The sequence below is a fragment of the Anopheles gambiae genome, chromosome 2, assembly GCF_943734735.2.
Source record: "Anopheles gambiae chromosome 2, idAnoGambNW_F1_1, whole genome shotgun sequence".
Lineage (NCBI taxonomy): Eukaryota > Metazoa > Arthropoda > Insecta > Diptera > Culicidae > Anopheles > Anopheles gambiae.
Genome location: NC_064601.1, coordinates 40,456,189 through 40,468,598, shown reverse-complemented (window position 1 = coordinate 40,468,598; position 12,410 = coordinate 40,456,189).

Below are 12,410 nucleotides of genomic sequence, written 5' to 3'. Positions count from 1 at the left end.
ATTTGATTATGGGTTTGATACTATCATTTGGTTTTATTTATCATGCATAACACTATTATCAAATAATAGACTCCAAATAAACATCAAATAATACTACTACTCATACACTATATAGACGCTATAGCTTTTTCACTAATGTTTATGCACTTGTTTTATTATTTGACAAATTTGCTCCATATGTATATGCTCATTTTTGTCCATACAAGACTGTTACATTACTTTCTAGGGTGAATTTTATTCCTATTTTTTCTCACAAAGATACAAAGCAAAACTTCCCCTCAATAAAAGTTGTTTTATTCATTTATATTTCATTACATGTTACACAGATACATAAAGAGATTCACAAATACACTGGGAACTGGAAGGACCGTATCAGTAACAAGCTGCATGGCTCAGTGACTCGGCTTATGACATCCTTTTATCGTTTTTGAGAACGTGTCTAGCTGCAGGTAGGTATCTCTTGCCTTCTGTGATGTGATGTGGTCCATGTTATAAGTTATCTTGAATTTAAGTATATAAGGAACATATCGTCAGCAAAGCTGTTCGGTCGAATTTCAACTGTGCAAAGAAAACTTAAAATAATCCGTTTCAGCATTCTGAACAAATATTTGCTAGTAAATCATTCCATACATTTATTTTTGTTGTTTATTTTTATTTAAGCTTTTTTTGTCGAGAGAATACTAATACTAGAGCGAATATTCTCTAGATACTGCATACGATTTGAATGTACATGATTTTAAAAGCCAACAAATCATTAATTAATGATTAACATTGGGTTCGTTTCGAACATTTATACGTCGTTAAATGTGTTTAGTCAATTCCACTGCCATAATTTCAGGTTTATGTAGATCACCTACAGCATTTAGTAAACGGCTCAATAGTAAAGCGATACGGAGGTGAATTGAGGAAAATAGCACATAACAGCACAGGATACTTCCGTTGAGTAACACGGTATTGGGCCGGTCTGGTGGTACAGTAGTCAACTCGTACGACGTAACAACATGCCCGTCATGGGTTCAAGTCCCGAATAGACCGTGCCCCCATACGTAGGACTGACTATCCTGCTATGGTAACAATAAGTCACTGAAAGCTAAGCTAACTTCACTAGTGGGTACAGGCAGGCCTTGACCGACAGCGGTTGTTGTGCCAAAGAAGAAGAAGAAGAACACGGTAATAAATACCAATATTGCATGTTTTATCTACTCGACGAAGTGTGGGATCACAAGCAGCAAACACCTGATGTTGTAATTAAGTTGCTGATTTCAGTCACGGAGTGCGAAGCGTGTTACCTTTCCGTTGAATGAAGTCTATAGCCTCGCAAGAGCTCGAGTAGATGCGGACCATCACAAGCAATACTATCTTACTCCATCAAAGATCGAACAAGTACACAGTACTATGTCCTAGTTCAAACAGGCTCACAAAGTTCAGGTGCAGCTTTGCATTTGGTTCAAAATGATCAAAATTTCATTATGTTATGTTAAACAGTGTTGAATTTTAATAATGTTCACACTTATTTAGAAAAAAAAATCACTCTGTTTGTAGCATATATCGCAATCAGAGATTTTAAAATGAAAGTTTTTAAATATACTAGTTTGTAATATACAAAAATTGACAAATTTTCCATCCTTGAAAAGAAGAAGAAGAACTACATCAGTGATTTGCTGCTTGTAAATTTATAAAAGACACAAACACATTTCTTACGCCAAGTGCTCTATTTGATCGACCACTACCCTCTATTGTAAAGACTAACTGATCTGATTACGAGAAAAAATTAAATCCACGTCCACATGATATGCTTGTATAGGCCGGCATCAGTGCGTAGATCCCAACATTCAAAATGTGACTGCTAAATATGCTTCTTTACGAGATTTTTTGAAAATATTTGAAAACATGTCACCAAATGAAACACGCAATAGTAGAATTATTAGTTTTAAATGACTCTTTTCTACGTAGTTCCACTGTTACACACAATGCCCGAATGCAGCCAAAATACCGTACGCTACTATGTAATATTCCATACAGGGTTTCCCACGATTTATTGGTCAGTTCCCATGATTTTTTGGTGCGTTCCCACGATTTTTTGGTTGTATCCCATAGATTTTTGGTTCGATCCTATAATTTATTGGTATTTTCCGATTGGATATCAATACAATTAGACCAAAAAATTCTGGGAAACGACCAAAAAATCGTGGGAACGCACCAAAAAAATATGGGAATCCACCAAAAATTTATGGGAACCAACCAATATATCGTGGGAAACCCTGTAAAGTTCTTATCTCAACCAGTCCTTTCCCGTAAAACCGTGTTTGTGAAGCTTGTGTTTTTAACGCAGGAGCGATAAAAAATAACATCTTGAAGCATACCCCCACGCGCTTCCTTTCAATATTGACAGTTCCCCAAAATGTGTACGTTTCCACCGGCGTAACCTGAACTTCTGTGCGCCCGGTCCATTTCGGTAAGCCATCAAACCACCTGCTGAGTTGTACTGCAACATGTATTGCGTTTCTTTTTCCTCTGTTGACGATTTTTTGTTTTTCTTTTAATAACAACGTTTCTCACAACGTCCAACGGGTGGCTTGCGTAATGCCGCGCGTCCTCGGCACTCGGCCTGGCAAAATAAGCTAGCTTGCTGAGGGGAGGGTGGAGAAAAAAAGTGTAATGCCGACGGAAACTCTCGCCTGCCATTCCCGCTATAATGGCAAATTAAATGACCATAAAACAATTCGAAGCTTGTCAGCAACAGGAGGCCGTCACTACACCGACGCATGCCAGCGCAGCGTTTCGTGCACATTTATTAGACCGTTTGCCACCCGTTGAACTTCGGGCATTAGGGGGTGCGGGTACCCTGCCTCAAAAATGTTGCCCCTCCACGGCATGGGCGAACCCTGGAACTGTGCAAACTCGTGTCGCTGTTTGGTTAGCGAAAAGTTATCGTTTGCAGGAGAGCGTAAAAAAACGTAACCCAAAGAAAACGCTACCAAACAAGCACACACACATACACACACACACGTACAGGACTTTGGACTGCAACTAGCCATTCCTTAACCACCCTGTAGCTCCCCCATGCGAGGGTCCATAATCGGAACGGATAAATGACAGCTCGTTGAAGTGGAAATCGTTCTCTCGGTAAACATCTCAATCACCCTCACCCACCCAGCAGGAGCATACGATGGTCAATGTTTGTTTAAAATGGCATTATACTCGCCTACGCTCTCCCCCCCCCCGCCCCCCCCCCCCCTCATCCCACAAAAAATGACGAATCCATGCGGTATGGGTGGAGCTGACGATTAGCCACACGTCATGTTGATCGATCATGTGCAAAAAATGTTAATTATTGCGATAGACACGCTTCGGGGCGCTTTCCAATTACACTGATTGCAAAACCATCCGCAGCACTCTGCACTGGATGGGGAGTAAAATTATCCTTCCAAAGGTTGCTTGGATGCTGGCGCCCCCAGGGTGTGCCCTTTTGCCGACGCATATCATCCCGCTCACGTGTTTCCAAAGCTACTGATTAAGCGGTGAGGAAGGAGAGGAGTGGAATTTCAGAGAACGATTTAGTTCGAGTTTGACTACCGATGATTGTTGGAATTGACTGTCTCTCTCTCTCACTCTCTCTCTCTCTCTCTTTCTCTCTCTCTCTCTCTCTCGTCCTCTCTCGCTCTAAATATGCCTTTCACACATCAGCTATTTTTCCTCCGAAACACTCCCTACTGGGTAAGCGAAAAAGTTGCCCGTGCTAAACTAATGCCTTCCTGGCTTCCCTAAATAGTGGCACACACACAAACACGCACATTTGCAGGCCGGTACACTTTCGTCACAGTTGGGCGACAGTCATTAGCAATCGCTTAATCATGCTATTTAAACTTGGAAAGGTTAGGTGTCATGCGGTATCCAATCAAATGTTTCTCCGATTAACACTATAAATGTCTTTTGCACATAATAACACTATAAACGCTTCCGAAATCAATCCAAATCCGGACATGGTTAGGGTGTTACCCAGGAAAACGAAGTCGATGTTAAGCCTATAGCTTGCAGCATCATACGAAATGGAAGTATGTATTTTAATATGTACGACTACGAACTGAAGCAATTATACTTCGATCGGATTTGCTGGATTTATGTTACTCACGTAGTTTTGTCAACAACTATCAGAGGGTTCCTCTTTTTGTGAGTTTCTGGTTAGTTTTAACTGTCCGCAGACTGCTGATACGCAACACGATATCTTCACACCATAACATACATGGGAAGGACGTTCTCAGACGCTTGACTGTTCACAGGGTGTCCTTCAATGACCCAGGCATAAAGGCAAAGTTGAACATTCGAAGAATGGTCATATTGTCCTTAAGCCAATGACTTTTACTGTCCCTTTGAGGATGTTTGAATGTGAAAAGCAATATAAACAAACTATTTTACTTTCAGTCTCTAGCTTTGTGTATCTGAGCAATTGGAATCTTTCTTTTGAATTGGGCAAACATTTGGTAAGGACAGCGAAATGGTTTCGAAATAGCTTTTTGGTATCATCTATCAGGGAATGTGTATGGCTTTTATACTCCACAGTAGGATGTGTGTATCTAGGTTTGTCTGCTAATCTTGTGCCTATCAATAAATATATAACCAATGTATGTATCGATCAATGATTGTATCAATCATGTATCCTCCTGCAATACAATCCTAGGAGACGTACCGGAATGCACGGGAGACCCTCTATCACTAACAATAACACACATAGGACTATTGGACGCAACGAATATTGATGGGAGTGTTTAAAGTCTTTTGAACTCAAATGATCACGTTCTCGATCACTGTTGCTATCTTGTTTTGGTCCGCCTAGTACTCATCTTATCACAAATTTTGAACTACATACATAAGAAAGAAGTACAGATAACTGAACCTACAGTAATTCAAAATATTATCTACCTCGGATCAAAGGTCAGCGCCGATAACAGCATGGAAGCTGAGTTACGCTCTAGAATGCTGGTTAACAATCGGTCTTAGGCCCTATTGTATAGCCTAAAGCAGTATCTCGCCTGAAAGAATGTGTTATGATAGTCGAATGTAGAAATCTTCTTCTTTCTGGCGTAACGTCTTACGCAAATTAGCAGGCTTTCGAGAATTAATTCAGTATCAAGCAGCCGTATAGTCAATCCTTGTTACGGGAGGATGGTCCATCTGACGCTTGAACCCCAGACAAGCCATGTTATTACTCGTACGAGTTCACGACTTTACTACGAGATCGTCGCTCTAGGACCAAGTCTGGGAATTATCTGGGAAATATTCTAGGAATCTAGGAATACACAGTTCATTTATAGTACGCTTCTGGAACATGGCTACTGTTCAAATACTGGACGATATGATTACTGTTCGCATTCAAGAAGAAGATGCTCAAAAGGATTATTGGCCCCGTGTCCGTTCTTACTGTCGTGCAACGTATCTAGCTCTCCAGATTCCAGTGGGCTGACCATGTTATAAGCATAGAATTTGAAGACCCAACCTGTAAAATTCTTTTTAGGTCGTTCGCATGGATAGACGAGTCCCAAGTGGAGGTGGCAAGATGGCGTGGAGGTGCCTGCTATTGAGGGATAACGGTATAAAAACGCTAGTCGCGAGCGATTCGGATACCGTGAGCAATTTCGGACAATCCAGCAACAGGCTAAAATCTGCAAAGCGGCTATCGCTCCGGAAAAGTAAGTAAGTAGGTACTCAACTAGTTTGTACTCTTTTTTTGCAATGTTTTACACTTTGACCTACAATAGGTATTTGATATTTTCAGATCAACATTCAATTCAGTGAGTAACTATACATAATATATTTTGTATTCAAAATGTGAAAAAATAGTTTTTTATGTGATATACAACTTTATAAAACTATTGTTTTCCATATCTCTTCTATCGAAAACTTCTCACTGTTAAACTTAAGCTATTATAAAACATAATCCAAATGTTAGAATATTGTGGAAAGAATTCCATTCCATTCCACAGTTCTTAATATAAGCATCTCCAACAACTTTCCTTCACCAAAATGTGTCTCACAAATTGCATCCCTTTAGTTGCTGAATTAACTATCGAGACCTGTTCGCTACCAGGTTCGCCGAATTTCTCGCTTTCCGTTCAATTACCCGCACTAACTCTATACCAGCACAATTGCCAGAACGATTCTGCCGCACCACTCAATCGCATACCTCCCAGCCCGTGTGGTCTCGTACCATTTTTTTTATACCCCATGGTGGATAATTTTTCCATCATCAAAAGGACATGAGGACACATTCTTTCTTCGGTCGCGCCGTGCACCGAAATACCGTGGCACACCGCTGCGTGTGTATAACATTTTATCATTCAACCGCGCGCCCGCCTTCAAATCAGCATTGTTCGCGGCCGTAACGGAACGGAACTGAGACCCCGAAATCCAAACACCCACAGGAAAAATGGTTGCAGCAGCAGCAGCTTCCAAATACCCCGTCACTCGCCCGGTGGTACGGTTGGGTGAACCGAAAGAAAGCCATCCATTCACCCGCGTGGTGTGGTACCCCCGGGGTGGCTTAATAGCGCGCCGGCATAGTAAAAACGCTGTCATTATGTGCCGTACGTCAAATTGATTTTAATAATTGATGCACGATGCCATTCCATTCTTCCGCTTCGCTAACCAAGTCTGACCCGCCAAGTCACCAACCCCCGGCGAAGGAGCGGATTTCTCCAGCCCTCCCGTGTCCCCGTGTACGGAAGAAGTAACAGCATTTCGCGAGTCGGCGCTTAATTCATCATCCAGCCGCAAAGGTACGCCGCTTCACGCGCCACAACTATCCAACACGGCCGCACCAGGGCACAGCGCGCTTGGCCTTCTCCTCCTTCTTGGCTAGTTATTTCTGGCCCTGGCACGACATAACGTGGTATCGTGGAAGAGCCGTTTCCGTTTCTGCCTCCTGCCTGCCGTCGTACCGAGAACGAGAACATTATTTACCTCATCATTGATTAACCATTACCGCCGGTTGTACCGGTGGCCGGTAATCTGTTACCGCACAGCGGCAAACGATCTGCGCGCCGAAGCACTTGTAAACGGATTGCTATTGCCACAATTATGACACTCGATCCACCGCGCGAAATAGCTCTCCCAAAAGGGTGTATGGCACCAGAGGGTACTACTCAAATCGAACGTGATGCAACCCGAAGGGAGAGAAGGGTTCAAGTTACCTCAACCGGATACTCATCCTACCAAAGCACGCCGATGCCCGTAACCAGTGCACACGGCCGACCCGAAGCGTCCCGTGCAACATGCGTACCGAGCGGTGTCCTTTCACTCTATTGACATGCTCGAAACTTTTCCAATATCCAACTGCGGCCCGTTCGCAGCTGCTCCCCCCTGTTCGCAATCCTTCCTTCCACTTTCGTGCGTTTCAACAGCTCCCGCAACACCCAAACTCCACGCGATCTAGCAACAGCGTCGTCGTCGTCGTCTGGTACCCGCCGGCAAACTATACTGGCCCATTGTTAAAAGCTAAAAGATTTTCAGTTTCCATTCTACTCGCCTGCATCCCCATACGCCTCTCCCTCTTCCCCCCCTTCACCTCACTGACTGAATCCGCCCGTTCCCTTCTTTCCGCCCCAATCACGGTGGTTCGCATCGGAGAAAGGTCAGTTCAAGAAACACTTCAAACACGCAATATAAGGAAAAGAAAAGCTGCTGTGTACTCCACTAGACCGCATTCCCCCCAGCCCTTCCTCTTCCCTCCCCTCCCCTTCTAACCATTCAATTCTACTTCTTGCCACCTTACGAGGTACGGTTCAGGCGTGCTTTAGCTTTTTTTTCTCTATCCCACTGTCCTTCCCACTGCTGTTGCTCCCGTCACAATCCAGGACCGAGCGACGGGAAGCGACGTAACGAAGGGCAACATTATAATGTTACAGCGGCTTGAAACATTTTTTTTTCCTTCACTACCAGCTCTTCCTTGCGCGATGACGGATGAATAAAAGTCGGTTTCGGCCGCAGGGCCATACGGGAACACACAGCACAGCAGACGCGGGGGGATGTCAGGAATGAAACTGGCATACATCCCGCGGCCCAGGGAGCGATTTTCCAAACGCACTGACTCACACACTGCGGAGGAGAGAACCAGTCCAGCAAAACGGTAAATAAAAGAAAGAAGATTATCAAATGAAAGAAAGCAAGCAAGCAAGCAAAAAAAGGGAAGCGAACTGCACGGAAGAAAAGGATCCATCCTTCAAGGACCATTGTAGTCGGCGGTTGAATGCAAATGACACAACTGTTCAAGTGTATATGTCATAATCAAGCGTCCCAGCGTTTGCGCGAGGTGGTGGGGCAGCAGGATGCAGGTTGGCCCGCTCGGTACCTCGGCCACCGTGAGTGTCCGGTCCGGAAAGTGGTATCGAATATTTGCTCCTCCGCCCGGTTGTTCGGGTAAAGGGGAGGGAGGAAGGAAATAAGCTTCAGCACAAACTTGTTTTGCAAATAATCGCCGGGTGCAGGTGGGTGCAGGCGTGAAGGATCGGTCGAGCATCTTTTGGACTCACCTTGCCGTGTCCAAACGCGGTGACCAAACAATCCGCATCATTCCGGTTAAATTATGTGCGCCTGTGTTGGCCAGCGTTACGAACGACCAGGGAGCGTCGTAATGATCCGCTCATGATGATGACGATGGCCTCCTCCAAAAAAAAATAGGTGCGCGGGGCGCATTATAACGACCCCAGCAAAAAGGACTTTGCGCCGGCCGAATTCCTTTGGCCTGTGGTGGTCGGGGCGGAGGAGGGATGCTTTTTTCAATGGACCAAAGAAAGCTTGTTGCCGTTTCCTCCCGGTGTGTGTCCAGCCCCGTGATGGGGAAAAAGACGCCTGACTGTGGACTTTGTCCCACCGCCACTCTGTTACTGTCGCTTTCTTTTCGATTCTCCCCGCAAATTGGAGTGTGAATGTGAGTGGTAACAATTTGGTGCGGACGCACCGACCACCGCACAAAAAAGCGATGGTGAGGGCATTACAGTGGTACGGTGCCGCTTGTCAACGCTGTCGCCCAACGCTTGTTATGTAATCCGTCCATTCTTTCTTCTGCGACTATCACTTTTCCCATCAGCATCATCATCATCATCGTAATCATTGTCGCCGTCAGCTTCGTTCCATCGTCACATTGTGTCCACAGTGCGTTGCGTGGGGGGAGGACGCCCAACGCGCGGTGAGGAACCGGGCGTCTCCATTTCCGGTACGAAGATCCCGCCTTTTGAGAATCACTATTCGGGTGGCTAACAAAGCGTTCCACTCTTTTTTATGTCACCCTCATTAATCTTTAATTGTTAACCTGTTACATTTGGCTGCAGGCCGGTGGTTGGTCGGAGGATGATTATCACTACCGCCTGCTGGTGTAAATTGGCAGCGCAGCTGGTGGTGTGCAGAGCGCAAAGCGGCAAAGTAGGCAAATAATATGCGCCTAATAGGTAGGCAATTTGCACTGCATGCAGGGAATATTTATTGTGTTGATATTCTTTCCGTTCAGCTGGTTCATGTGCAGTAGTGGAGTTAGTTTTTCATACAATTTTAATTGCAGTCGCTTTTTTCGGTTTCTCTTCAAAGAAAACCATAAAATGTTGGAAAAATATTAAGCGCATTTTTTTCTCATTTTTAGGAAACGTCCTTTCCTCGTTACTTACATTTGTAAACCGGTATTAATTCGATGACTGAATGGAACGACCAAAAAAACCCCTCCCATACGCAGTACATGCAAACACAATCAATTTCCCAAAAAAAAGAAAACTCGAACAAGCTGCTTTGCGGCATGCATGAATCCGTACGGGGCAGGAGCGGAGGAGATGAATTGATTCTATGCGAAATACATCTTGCTTCTTTTTTTCTCATCAATCACAATCTACATTGATTACCCTTCGGATGCGAATAGGATTACCGCTCAATTGTGAAAACCGACAAACGCGCCGTGGAAGGTCGCCGGATGGTAACCGACCAAGGATTCCCATTCTGATTCCGTTCGCTTCGCTCTGCCTCGCAACCTTTGACCGAGTTTTCTAAACTTATGGGCAATTTTGCTACGCTACGGCAAAGCGAAGAAACAAAAATATGCTACCCTACCAAAAAAAGGCTCGAACCGTTTGGCTGCAGGGTTATCGGGTTTCGGGCACAAACAACATTTGCTCGATTAAATTGCATTAACGATGGATGGGTTCAATGGGAAAAGTTTCTAAAGCGGCTGATTCCGTGGGTTGATCCGATGCTATACGCAGTATCCTTTTTTTTTGTTGATATAATGACTACAAATTAGATCAAGGATCAGTTAGAGCATTTTGTGGCATGGGGTTTGAGTGTTAAAACTCGTTTGATATTGAGTAGGTACAGAAATAAATTTGTAATATCGAAACAAAACTTGTGTCTAATTACTTTTTTACTGCTGCGGGTCTACCCGTTTTATCTATATTTTTAATTACCCATCTATTTTCTATTGGAAATTTATTTTTAATTACCTTTTTCTACTACTTGGCGTTACGTCCTACGTGGATATGCCGGCCTACTGTACCACGTAGCCGCAGAGCCAATCCTTGCTACTGGGGATCAGTCTATTCTATACTTGAACCCGCGACGGGCATGTTGTTAAGTCGTGCAAGTTGACGACTGTAACACGGAGCCGCTGCGACCGATTTTTGATTAAAAACTAGTCAAAAATCGATTATAAGGCTCAGATTAAGAGAAACACATTAAAGTAGAGCAAAAGTGCGTTGTGATAAAGATCAAACATTTTCTGGCAGATTGTTTAAGGTATAATAAAAAAACAACATTCAAATCCTAAAAATTCATGACAACATTGACAACATATTAGCTAGCAATTTATAATATGTGCAACAAAAATTTATACAACTGTTATTAGGTTAAAAAGCAAAGAAATATCACCCATTAGGTTCAAAGCCTTTATAATACAAATTAAATATAAGCAAATAAATATTTGTATTGACTTGTTACAACTAGAATCATTTATGTGGCCAGAGAAAAAAATATCATGCTAAAGGCTGCAAATTGTTTTCGATACTATGTTATATTGCTTTTTAATTAAAATATGGATAACATTGTTTTCGTAAATGTATTGGTATAAAGCTACTGCGTAAAAGCGTTCCGGAGACTCGAATTATGGCGTAAATTAATTATTACGCTTTTCTGTCAAATCATAGTTGATAAATAGTTATTTTTGATTAAATTTGGTGCTGTTATGCAATTAATTGCTTATTTAATACAATTCGAGTAGAGAACTAGGCTAGTTTTGGCTTTCAAACTTTTAGCAAAAATGTAATTTATTTTGCATTTGATAATTGCTGGAGAAAATTGTGCTGATTTGACATATTAGTATAACAAGGGAAAAGACTGTACACCAAAATACTATGTCGCACAACTGTTCATCTAATTGCGCTCTCTAAAGCTATGTTGTTTAAAATTTTGCTCAATTTCATTTAAATAATGAGTACTAATTTATTTCCATTTTTTCATTAGGAGGAATGGTCCAAAATAGCCGTATTTCGTATTTATTTCAATGGTAATATATGAAAATAATCATGTTTGTATTTTTTTTATTTGCAGTTACAATATTAATTACGGCAACAATCATACAATATTAATTGCTTACTTTTATATCTGTTGTTTTTACAGCAGCAAAATAAAAGGAATATTATAAAGAGTTTAAAAATACTTACGAAAAACAACTGAACGGAATCCAATATGAAAAAGATATTCAAAAATATATACGGACCGTAAATTAGGTTAGTAAACATTTTAAATCATGATTTTTGTAGCCTTGTAGAAATACATCAATTGACAACAGAAAAGAATATTCTCTCCAAAGAGCTGCGACCCATTATCACATCAAAAATTTAATTTATTTTTTTAAATATTGGATATTGAAAAATCAAGATAAGCAAAATTGCTTCTACGTCTATCAATACTACTACTACTACTTCTACTACTACTGCTACTACTACTACTACTACTCCTACTTCTACTACTACTACTGCTACTACTACTACTATTACTGCTACTACTACTACTACTACTACTAATACCATTAATCACATAAGATTTAAATATAAAAAACGTTCCTAATTCCATCTGAAAATTACCCTTTTTTGCTGTCGCTGAAAAGATAACCAATTTAAATTAGAAGGGCATGATGCTAGAATTATAATATGCCAGATTTGCTCGAAGAAGTGATTCCTAGTAATGAAAAAGCCGTCGGAAAGGAAAAGCAATGTCAATGTAAGCTTAAAAACTTAATGAATGGATTCCCATGCAACTGGTACGATAAGCTGTGTGTAGTAAATGAAATATTCACGATGTTATGGGCAAATTGTTTTATTGTTCTGTATATTCAAGAAACAAATAGCAACTATCTACCAAATTGCCTATCAAATCAAGTG